The following is a 12,435-nucleotide window of genomic DNA, read 5'->3' as shown; positions in this document are numbered from 1 at the left end:
CATTTCGTCCCCCGGACTCTCTCCTCCTGCGTAGGCGAAGCGCCGTCGCGCCTTCCCTGGGAGTGATTCATGGACTCCTCTGCGACGTCACTCCTGGGTGGAAAGTGATGCTTGCGGCTGGGAAGCGTCCTTTGGGGCTGCCGGGGGAATCTCTCGCGTTGAGAAACCGCTGCGGTGCTTTTCTGCACGGGAGGACCGCTGCTGCTAGCTAGATGGAGAGAAAAAAGAGAGCGGCACGCCTCTCTCCAGCTATCCGGTACAGTCTTGGTGTGTTTAGCTCAGAAGTAAACCTCCACTAACTTTAATGGGGTTTGGTCACAAGCAGATGCAGAGAATGGCAGCCGGGGAGCCCGATCCTGCGCCCGTTTACTCAGAAGTAAAGTTTCCTGAGTGCAAAAGGGATTAACGCCCAGAACTACAGCCTGCCTACTTGGTGATGCGTGCGTGAAGTCGGTTGACTTGTTTCCCATAAGAAAGACACAGAGGCTATGGTATGTGGTATCAATCCATGTTCTACATGTACTAGCAGTTGTCAGTCCGGAAGAAGTCACGACATAATTAAGCAAAGATCGACAGCTAAGGCAAGAAATATAGCATTTTACCATCTTGGGCCTTTCGGAAGCAAATCGAGGTGAGTATTGATTAAGTATCACCCAGCCCCTAATATGGATAGCCTATGCATAGACGCCCGATGCACATGAATCTTTGACAGCGAAAGGACTGTGGTCTTACAGGAGGACAGTATTAACTTTTGATTAATGACATTCTCTTTACACATCACTGCTAAATTGTTTAATCATAAATAAATTATCCAATTAAGTGTGTATAGGTCTTTATTTATAACGGCGCAAGAGGATTTTAAATACTCTTATATTATTCCTTGATGCATTTTTTCAAAATTTTGTAATGCAGGAAAACAAAGTACCTCTGCACCTAATAATGATGCTTTCCAAAGAGTTTACATAGTTCTAGTAAGTGAACTGGTATTTCAAGTGTGGATTTTAGGTTTTTCAAGTCAGGGCTGATATTTTTGCATCCATGTGTGCATTTGGCCTTATGTGTTTCAATAATGGCATTGTTACAGGTGTTATAGAGAGCAATCCTAAAACAGGTGTACTCCAAATCCTACCATGCACAAGGCTTACTCCCTTGAAATTAGTAGGATTGCACAGTTAGTCTATTTTTGGAACGGGATTTAGAAGCAGATCCACCTATAATCCCGTTAGACAGTTGCAGATGTTATACTGCTATTAGTAACAAATATGAAGATTGTTGCTTATACAGCACTGTCCTATGTATTTTCACTTTTGTAAGTCTCTGCTCAATGCTTTACGCCCAGGTAGGCGTGCCACAGGGCTGCAGCTTCGCGGTGCACTCCTAAACAGAGTTAAGCCCATTGACTTCAACTTCACTGTATTTCTCATCGAGCATCTTGTTACCAATAGTGCCCGGCCAAGTTATATCAAAATGAAATAAACAGGAATTCCTGTCGAATAAATTAAGATCGGCATGGGGAGTGCTGTCGAGACCGTGGCGCTTGTTTGCTTGTTTTGCGCGGGAGGAATGATGATCTCTGAGTATCCCAGGCTGGCACCGCCAAAGAACGGGTCGGGCCTAGCCATCTCCGCGCCGTCCTAACGGGAGCGAGCTCGGAAGCGCCACTCGACCGGTGGCAGAGAGAGGAACCCGCTGGGAGCGCCTCTCCGGTTGCCGCAGGAGTGGCGGGCACGCCCGGGTCGCGCTCGACGGGGCCGGGCTGGAGGGAGCCTGCGCGTCGCTCACTTCCTGGTTCCTCCGCCCCTTCCCCTTAGAGCTCGGATGGTGGGGAGGACAAGCAGCGGGAGAGGCGAGCCTTAGCGAGGAGATCTCCCCCCCGCCGCCCGGGGCGTCGCGCGCTGGCTTTCCCGGGGCGCATGGAACGCGGCCTGGGAAGGCCGAGCAGAGAGGAACGCGCCGCTGGTAGAGCGGGGGCGGCAGCAGCCGCCAGCGTGTTGCGGCATCGCCAGCCTTGGGTAGGTGGAAGGAAGAGGAGCTCCGCTTGGCAGAGAGTGTTGAGGCGGGCTCGGAGCTCCCGCTGGGCAGGAAAGGCAGGTGGGCGTCCAGGGGCAGCAGCGCCAGCCCGTCCCCTCGGCGTGCCAGCCCTTGTAGCAAAGTGGCGCGGACAAAGCACGCAGGTTGGTGCTTGTCTGATGCGGCGCGTGTGTGGGCATAGCTGGAGAGTTATGGGGTGGTTGTGCCGCGGGTGTAGTCGGGCTCCTTGCAAGGTGAAGCCGGGGTCGTCGAGGGGATGCAGGGAGTGTTCACATGGCACAGCCAGGGACGATTTCGAGTACAGATCCGGCGGGTGTGTCTTTTAATATATGAGCTCTGGGGGCCATGGGCATTGGCTTTAATGCCGTTAGCCTTGTTCCATCCCGAGCATACTAAACTCCTCAAAAGGTGTGCCTTCCACTCATGCCTTGAGAAATGCCAGGTCTATCCATCTGCATTCATGTGTCCAGAATGGGAGGCTTTTGTGCGATCTGGTCAGGAGGTATTGCCTGCTCCTCTGTGATCAGTCCCTGTTGTTGTTTTTTTTTAATCCAGGTTCCCTCCACCCAGACCCTTTCTTGAAAAGGTACAAAGGTTTCCACAACTTGCCTTGAAGCTTGTGACTCAGTTGCTTGTGGCCATTTTGCAGATCTGCCTTTGCAGAAGCTAAACCTCTATTTCTTTCCTGATTTTGGAACCTGGCCACTGTACAAACTCACAGAGCGGGGCAGGGTGTTGGACCTGAATAACCTGTGTCTAAATTACTCTTGAACTGTGACTTTCACTGAGCAACAGGCCCATCACTGAGCCAGTCAGTGGATTGCGCTTAGGATAAAAGCTGTGAATGTATGGAGTTTGGAACATTATATGCTGGCTTTCTGAGCTGATTGAACAGAAGGCTAGAATAGAGTCAAAGTGTACACTTATTTTATGCTGTGGTATTACAGGAGAAAGAAGCATTTGCGTATGTAAATATGAGCTTACCTGGTCTGGTCACACCCTTGTGGTGTAGTAATATATTCTACTGTTTGGAGAATTACCACACAAATCAGTTGCTCATAGTGGGAGTCTATGAAGCTGCTGTTATTTCTGAGAGGGAGCAAGCCAGTACTGTATTCACAATACTAGTATTACAGTGTATCCTGTTGGAATTAACTGTAATAAGGTGGAATTCTTTCTTTCTGTTAATCCACGTTTTATACTGTTTAATGGACTCAACAGTTGCCCAGTAAATAGAAGTGGGCCTAATCAAAATGCTTCTTCATTTTAAAAAAAAGGGTGTGTAGGTTATTTCCCTAATTCTTAAATTGGCTACATTTTGATTGTTAGATTTGAGGCTGGTAGTATTGTAGAGGCCAATGGTTAGAAATGATTAAATAGCGCAACTATATTTGCAGTGGCAAGCTTTACATTTTAGAAGGACTCGTCATCTTCCTGTTTCTATGATGCTGAAGCAGTATTCAGATTTTGATTTGTACACTTATAATTTACTAGTCATCAAATCCTATGAAAGTTTGTCATGATCTTTAAACATACTTGTATAGTAAGCAGCCTGTTTCAATAATCTTGAATGCTTTGCTTTTATATACTAGTCAGACCGTTAAATTACCTAAATGCTTTAAAAAGTCCAAAGTATTTTGTAATGCATGTGCAAGGTTCCTGTAAAACATTTGCAAAGACTGTGAATGCAATGATTCTGTTTGTAGTGAGTAACTTTTAAATGGAGAATTTTTCATCGGTTCTTTTCTCTCTTATAGAAGCTGATAGTTGTGTCCTTTTGTAACTCAACCAAGAAGTCACCTCTTTTTCAGAGAATGCTTAATAACGGTTTGTTTATGAATCCTAAAAGCGTAGCAGTGCAACAGAAACAAAGCGGAGAGTAGTTCCACTTTAAAAGCCAACAGATTTGTTGTGGCATCAGCTTTTGTGGATTAGAGCCCATTTGTCAGATGTACGCAAACTCTTCCCTGCAATAAATCTGTTAGTCTTTAAAGTACTGCAAGCCTCCTTTTTTGATTTTTGCCTGGCTTTTGACATTCTTGTCGAAGCAGCGGCTTACACGAGAGTAGGACACCTTGAGGGGTGCAAGGCAAACAAGAACTGCAAGACACACAGTCACCGTTCAGATCCGTTTATTTGCTAACCACCACCAAAGTGCTCCGCCAGACACAGCTGTTTCCAAGCTCCTTCCACTGAGTGGACTGTGTCTACTAATATACAAACCAGGTGCCAATCCGATGCCCATGCCATATCAGTCTTTGCACACGTTACTTGGTTATGCACACTGCACTGATTTACACACGGCACTAGCAGGAGGGAGTGTCCAACTGTCAAATAGAAGCACATGTTCCAACACCCCTCCCTTGTTCGGTTTGACAGACATTAAATATTTCCACTTTTTACATTGGATACAGACAGTACATTCAGTTGCTCACATAAAAGTACATACTTTTCTTTAGCAGTAGGCTTGGTTAAGGCGTCAGCTACATTTGCTGTTGAATCCACATACTGCAGCTTAATGAATCCACTTTGTACAAGTTCTCGTACCTGTTCATATTTCACGCCTATGTACTTGGTTCTAGCCTTTAGATTCTCTGTCTCTGCTAGATGAATGGCTGTCTGTGAATCCTCTAACACGGGATTGGCTGTTGCACTGTTTCCCTAACTCTGACAACAATGCTTTCAACCAGATCAATTCGTTGCATGTTTCAGAGATGGCACAGAACTCAGCCTCAGCAGTTGAGAGACTAACTGAGGTCTGTCTGTATGGGACTGCCAGGATACTGAATGCGTTTGCATAAGTCACTACAATCCCTGTGCATGACTTGTGGTTCTCACCGTCAGCGAAAGAGCTATCTGTTGTTGCACTTAGCACATTGCTCTGTTTCTCTGCTTTGACCAGTAAGCCAAGATCAGCAGTACCATTCAGGTATCTTATCACACGGGTCAGACCTATCCAGTCATGCTGCGTTGGTTTAGCAGCATGGCGGCTTAGCATGCTTACGGCAAAAGCCAGGTCTGGTCGCGTCCAGTTTGCGATATGCAGTAGGCTTCCTAAGAGAGACCTGTATAGTTCTGGATCACTACACAGTTCTGTATCAGATCCTTTACAAAACTCTACAGTCATTGGGGTCGCAGCAGTTCTCCTGCGATCTAACTCAGCTTTCTTGACTATGGCTTCTATTTTCTTCTTCTGGCACATGAAGAAGCCTTGATTTGTTACTTGTTTAATGTCTATGCCTAGGTAGTGGGTTATTTCACCTAGATCTTTCACCACAAAGGTTTCACTGAGTTCTTTGTAGATGTTTTCTGCCTGCTGGTCAGTCTTAGTACATACACAAATGTCATCAACATACACCAGTATGATCTCTCTGTCTGATGCTTGACCTCTCACATACACACAGGCATCAGCAGAGGAATGCGATGAAACCCACACTCTTTCAGTTTTGCATCTAAAAGCAGCGAGTACCAGTTCCTCCCAGATTGGAATAAGCCATTACAGAGGCGGCTGACGCTTATAAACCATGTTTGAGTCATCGCCTTCATATCCAGCGGGTGAAGCCATATAGACATTTTGCCTTGAGTGGAGCATTATTAAAAGTGCACATTGAAAATCAAAGATAAAGCGTGGCTTATCATGTCATACTTGCTCGCTAGGGCAAGGACAGACATAAAGACTCTGGTCTGGCTGTGGGAGAATAACCTTTCTCCTCCTCCGGTTTTATCCTCGAAAGCCCCGAGCAACAATTCTTGCCTTATAAATCAGCCTATTGGCCGGACAACAGTTTTCCTGTAAATACCCGCTTAGAACCGATTATTTTCTGCTTGAGTTGCCAGTTACCTTCACAAACACATTTTGTTTAACAAAGGGTACTATGTTCGCCTCCATAGCTTCCTCCCACTTCTCTCTTTCTTCGAGTGGGAAGAGATAAAATCTCTGCGGAGGATGGTTTAAAAGCAAAGTCTGACACACATAAACATTCTGACTGTGACCGTGCCGGTCAGGTGGTACACCCTTGTTTATCCTTTTGGATGTCTTGGGGGGGGGATAGTTCGTTTCACCCCTCCTCCCCTTCTGACTCTTCACTAGAGGAGACAGTTTGTTTATTTCTCGGTTTCACACTCTCTGGCTGACCTTGAACAGCAGCTTAAACCTGCTGTCCATTAACTGTTCCAGGCTCAGTAAATGGAAGTAACACCTCTGTGTTTGAGTGGATTTTTCTCCCCGGATTAGCATGCTTAACAAAATTAGCACTCGGGGAGATGACAACCCGTCCATAATGATGAAAGCGAAAACTAACTAGATCAGTGGTTCAAAGCCAACAAAGGGTCAGAGTTTGCCACTTTGGGTCACCTGTCTTTCTCTGCTGTGGTGGCACCAACACATGAGCCTTACTGCCAAAATCCTCATGTTTGACAAGTCAGGATTTTTCCCATACAGCAGAAAAGCGGGGTTTGTTTCACTACGAGAAGACCACATTCTGTTCAGCACATATGTGGCTGTATTTATTACTTCTGCCGGAAGTATTCACCAGCAAATCAGCATCCTAACAGCATGCTTTCTTTCATAATATTTTTAGAATGCGGCTATTTTCAACTCCCGATGCGTTCATCATGGATTCGTTTTCGCGGTGTTGGATTCCCCCTTCTTTCCAGCCAAGACTGAAATTGATTACCTGTCCATTCTCCCCTGTCCGTCTTACCCAGCGCAGTCACCTTATATTGACCCAGCTCTTTCTCTATCATTTCCACCCAGTTCTTGAACTTTGGAAATGCCTCAATAACATGGGCTTTAGGAAAAGATGCGTGTACCTACTAAAATCGTCACACAGAACCATTAGGTACTTCGCTTTTCCCTGACTGAGTTGGAGCGGTCCTGCAAGATCCATATGGACCAGTTGGAGTGGGCCGGACAGACTCTCTGGTGCTTCTGGCGGTTGAAGGATACAGCCTTCACTTTGGTTTTGCCACACACAGAGCACTCAAAACTTTTTGCAGTGGTTTTACCTTCAGACCGCATTAACCTTTACTAGGTTGGCTAGTGCTCTGAAGTTCATGTGTCCAAACCTGCGATGGTAATAATGAATGCATTGGTCATGAGGGAGGAACATTAGACACTGACACATTTATAGCTACCTGTACCAGACATACAGACAGTACCATTATCACTGTGTTCTAAATAATACAAACCATTTAACAATTTCCCTCAGCGCACACAACATCATTTTTTAGATAATTGTACATATTTGATCAGCAAAAGTAACAACATACCCATCTGTTAGGTCATTTTAGCGGCTGAGCAAACAAAGAGAAATCAAACAGAAACATAAAGGACATTTTTAATGTGTCGCCACAAAACAGGCACGTAAGCTGTTCCATGCTTCTCCACAGAGACTGGAGTCCCGTTTGCCAAACCTGCGATGTTTGATGTCACCAGAGTGCGTTGATCCTCTGTAAGCAAATGCTCCGCGGTTTCCACGATGTGCATAGAGACAGGCAGAGTCAATGAGCCAAGTTCCATCTCTGTCCTTGTTAGTGCCGTAACCAAAAAAAGCAGGCGAAGAAGAGGCAGAGTCCCTCTCAGGACCCTTCTTCTGTCTCTGTTTGGGCTTCCGTCGGTCCAGCACTTTCACGCATGCTCTTGCTAAGTGGCCAGGAGCTCCACACCGGTAACCGCGCCTGGTGACAAACAGCAGGCACTGACGGACAGACTCTCAGGAGTTGTTTCCCTCTGAGGCTTTCGGCAGCTTCTTCTGCAAATTCCCTCTGTAAATTTCGCCCAGTCCAGCAACTTCGGTGGCCGTGAGTCAAGTGCAAAGCGGCATCCGCCGAACTGTCTGGAGGCTGCTGACCAGCGACTCCAGATAGATCTGCGCGGCAAAATCAGCAGGTAGGCTTTATGTGAGTCCTCATAAAGCAGACCCACGATCAGCCAGCTCAGAAATAACGTTAAGCATTTTCTGTAGGTGCTCAGAGACGGAGTCACCCTTCCGTAGCCTGAAGGTGATGCAACTGTCTTGTTAGTAAGACTTTCACTCCAACAGACTCACGCTGGTAAGGCGCCTCTGAGTAAGTTCCAGCATTCCGATGCAGACGCTTCGTCTTTAATATGGAAGCAGTTGGGAGCTTTCTACCAGATGATGGATGCTCTTGCCCGGCTCTTCAGCTCTTATCTCCAGCGGAGGGCTGGCGGGTAAGGAGCTGACACAAAAGTCCATAAAATCCTCCGCAGAGAGATAGGCTTTCATCTTCAAACACCAGGTCACATAGTTGTGCTCTGTCAGCATTTCGAAAGGCAAACCGGCAAAGAAGCAGCCATGGTGCGGCGGGGAACTGTTTACGCACACAGCAACAAAACAGCTACTCTGGTAAGGGCAGAATCTGGGCCCACAGCTAACCTGTCGGAAGCAGCGGCTTACACGAGAGTAGGACACCTTGAGGGGTGCAAGGCAAACAAGAACTGCAAGACACACAGTCACCGTTCAGATCCGTTTATTTGCTAACCACCACCAAAGTGCTCCGCCAGACACAGCTGTTTCCAAGCTCCTTCCACTGAGTGGACTGTGTCTACTAATATACAAACCAGGTGCCAATCCGATGCCCATGCCATATCAGTCTTTGCACACGTTACTTGGTTATGCACACTGCACTGATTTACACACGGCACTAGCAGGAGGGAGTGTCCAACTGTCAAATAGATCATGTCCCATCTAAGCACATGTTCCAACAATTCTTTTGTTCTCTTAGTGCTGTCTTAATTCCTTCTTCCTAAGGAGAGAATTTCTATCCAAACTGCACTTTTGCAGAGTACAGTTATCCCTTCCCCATCACTGTGGTTAGGGGCGTGCACCCTGCACAATCTGGAAATTTGTGTAAACATTTTTGGCCCTTCCTTCATACCAGAGAATATGTCTGAATTATTTTTCTTTTAGTGTTAAACAAGAAACTGGGTATATTTGTGATATTTAAAGGTTAAATATGTTAATATTATGAAATACTATACATATCGTATATACTCGTGTATAAGTCAACCCGCATATAAGTTGAGGCACCTCATTTTACCACAAAAAACTGGGAAAACTTATTGACTCACTTATAAGTCGAGGGTGGGAAATGCAGCAACTACTGGTAAATTTCAAAAATAAAAATAGATACCAATAAAATTACATTAATTGAGGCATCAGTAGGTTAAATGTTTTTGAATATTTATTTCAAAGAAAAACAGTAAACTAGCTCTGTAAGTGGAAAAGAGAGTCAGCAAAAACAATATGGTCTCAACAATAACTTTAAAAGTACAAAAACCTTACCTCAACCAGCAACCAAGCTAAAACACAAGAGTTAAAATCTTTCAAAATTGATGATGCCACCCAGGTTTGGTGAAGTTTGGTTCAGGGGGTCCAAAGTTATGGACCCTCAAAATGTAGCCCCATCTACTATTTGCTCCCATTGGAAACAATGTGGGATGGGGGCACCGCTTTTGGGGTCCATAACTTTGGATCTCCTAAACCAAACATCACCAAACCTGGCTGATATCAGCAAGAGATTATCTGATGATACCACCCAGGTTTGGTGAAGTTTGGTTGAAGGGGTCCAAAGTTATGGACCCTCAAAATGTAGCCCCCATCTCCTATTAGCTCCTATTGGAAACAATGGGGGATGGGGCACCTTCCTTGGGGGTCCATAACTTTGGACACCCTGAACCAAACTTTACCAAACATGGGTGGTATCATCAAGAGAGTGTCTTGAAAAATCCCTGAAATTTTGGTGTTGCTAGCCTAAAAACTGCGCCCCCTGGTGGCCGACAAAGTAAAAACCCTAAAATATTTTTTAAAATACAGCTGATTCGCGTAAAAGTTGAGGGGGGCTGAAAAATTCGACTTATATGCAAGTATATGACTTATATGCAATATGACTTATATGCAAGTATATGACTTACATGCAAGTTTATACGGTATATTTTATGCATTTCGGAGTTTCTTCTGTGTCATCTGCTGTCCTTTGCGTGATGTCTGCGGGTTCTGCAAAGCTCCCCCCAAATTCCCCCTTAATTTCTTATGCTGAGTGGTGATCCATCAAAACCATGATGGGGAAAGATGTGATGTAGAAGGGATAACTGTATTCAGTTGTATGTTCTTCTGTGCTGTGTGCTTGCATACACTGACTGTGTCTTGTTTTTTGTGTGTAAGGGATGCCGGGAGAGATGTGATCCGTAGCACAAGGACAGGACAATTCCCTCAGCATAATTGGTCCTAGTGTAACTTGATCATATTTGAATCCCCCCCACCCCAGTAGCATTATGAAGAACTAGGTTCTCTGCCCTCCACATGATATTGTATCATCCTTGCTGAATTAATTAGTTTAGGTAGGTTCAGTGTTAAACATCTTTGCAAAATTGAAGGACAGTGTTTGGTCATGGAAGATAAATTCTGTGATACTTTCAATTCAGGAACCAAAGCGTTACAACAGATCATAATATTTAATTGAATCCCACAAAAGACCTCCAACTGTTTTACTTATTTATTTCAGCAGATAGCACAAATCTTCAGAGGATAGAAAGTTGGTCAGTTGACTTGTTAAGCACTTTACAAAGTCAAGAATGCCACTGTGCACCTTTTTTTGTATATTGTAGGGGCATTTGTTAAAAAGAGCAAGAAATAAAGGTCTCTGTGGCAGATTATTCACTGGTGCTGTGCCCCACAGCAAGGATAAGTTTCTTTTGGGGTAGAGCTTTCTGTACTTACATGATCCAGCTTACCAAGCCAAACATTCCAGAAGTCCTTTGTTCTCTTTGTGATACACCTCTGAAGATGCCAGCCATAGCTGCAGGCGAAACTTTAGGAGCAAGATGTACCAGACCATGGCCACACAGCCCAGAAAACCCACCAGAACCAGTTGAATCCGGCTGTGAAAGCCTTCGACAATAAATCAGGGTTGGGGTTTCCCCACTCTTGTTAACAAAGGACTTCTGGGATCTTTGGCTTCGTAAGCTGGATCAAACATACTTTTATTGACTATCTGCTGGGTTTGATATTCTCTTCATTCAGGGTTCCACCTACAACAGTCTGCTCTTTCCTCAGAATCAGACTAAATTGTACAAGGTCTGCTCAGAGGCAGGCCAAACAATTAAGCACTCTGTTCCCTTCCAGAGATAGAATTAAACTGCTCTCTCACACTACCAGGGAGAGCTACCATCACTCTGTCTGCTCTTTTTCCTGAGCCAGATCTGAGCTGTCTCCCTGAGGCAGAACTCAACACTCCCTTCTCTTGTATCCTTTCTCCTGTATCCCTTTCTGGAGCAGCTCATCTGAGTGACTGATTTTTCCTTCAGGGACAGGAAAGCTTCCTGTCCGTCCCACTTGGTTTATCAAGCCAAGTTGGAAAAGCATAGTGTTGCACAAAGCTCAGCTTTGCATAGTTTCACTACCCCCAATTCTTGCTTAATGTTAGGGTATGGAAACTGAAGACTGAAGCTTTATCCTGGACAGGCTTCCAGATTCCGTAGGTATTGCACCTCTGTTTTTACAGTTAGTGTATCTAACCAGACTGGTTTCAAAGGATAACCATGTGAGGCCTCAGAGGTGGAGTGAACAGATTTTAATGTCTCAAGGCTTGTGTAAGGATTGTAGGGTTTCAGATCAATGTGGTAAATGCTTCCTATGCACTATGTATTACCGGTATGTTGATATATTATTAGCACTCCAGTTATCGAGGTATACCTTGTTTCCATCATCTTTAATTTTCAGTTTGTTAAATCAGTTTTTTGTCAAGTGTGCTTTAGCCCATAATTATATAAACTTAGCATTTTCTCAGTCTGGCTAATGCGTCAGACAGAGTAGGTAGCATTTTGTTCTTGGACACTTATGCTAAAATAAACCAGTCATTGCTGTGGTTCCTCAGACTTGCCTTCTACAGAGCACATATGGAAGTTTTTTTTAATAGTAAAGTCTCCTGGAATACCAGAACTTGATTTGTAAAGGAAGAAACTTAGCAAGACTCTTCATAAAACAACCGAAGTGTTTAGATTGGTCAATGGAGTGTTGATGGTAAAAAGAATGTCTGACCACTCTAGCATTGGTAAAGTAGTTAGAATCCCAGTACTTCCGTGATGAGCAAGCAATCAACTTTGCAACGTATTTTGTTTAAAGTGAGGGGAAATAAACACATGTGATCAAGGTTGTAGGTATGGTCTTGCATTAATAACAAGGCTTGCCAGCTAGTGTGAACAGATGCTCTGAGCTCTCCTGGCTTTTGTTTTTTTCTTACTTTGGGCAAATGACAGATTTACAGGTGAGGTCTAATGAGACTTGTCCTTTGATCCACTCACTCTGCAGGTGTGGCCAAGGAGGACTTTGCTACCTAGCCATGTGGTGGTGGCATGTTGCAGCACTGGTAGGATAGGCCTTC

General features: G+C 44.8%; 1 protein-coding gene across 9 annotated transcripts in view; it reads left to right on the top strand.

Annotated features, from left to right (window-relative positions):
- ZDHHC3 (zinc finger DHHC-type palmitoyltransferase 3) overlaps window positions 1-12,435 on the top strand; it is a 47,952-nt gene continuing 35,517 nt past the window's right edge. For 3 of the 9 annotated variants that reach the window (XM_048511810.1, XM_048511809.1, XM_048511819.1), the window contains exon 1: window positions 1-631. The gene's annotated coding sequence lies outside the window, so the exon portion shown is untranslated. The other 6 variants (XM_048511816.1, XM_048511814.1, XM_048511815.1 and 3 more) reach the window with 5 other exon arrangements.

The sequence above is a fragment of the Sphaerodactylus townsendi genome, linkage group LG11, assembly GCF_021028975.2.
Source record: "Sphaerodactylus townsendi isolate TG3544 linkage group LG11, MPM_Stown_v2.3, whole genome shotgun sequence".
Taxonomy (NCBI): Eukaryota; Metazoa; Chordata; class Lepidosauria; order Squamata; family Sphaerodactylidae; genus Sphaerodactylus; species Sphaerodactylus townsendi.
The sequence above is the reverse complement of the archived record's forward strand: the minus strand, read 5'-3'. Positions and strand labels throughout refer to the sequence as shown.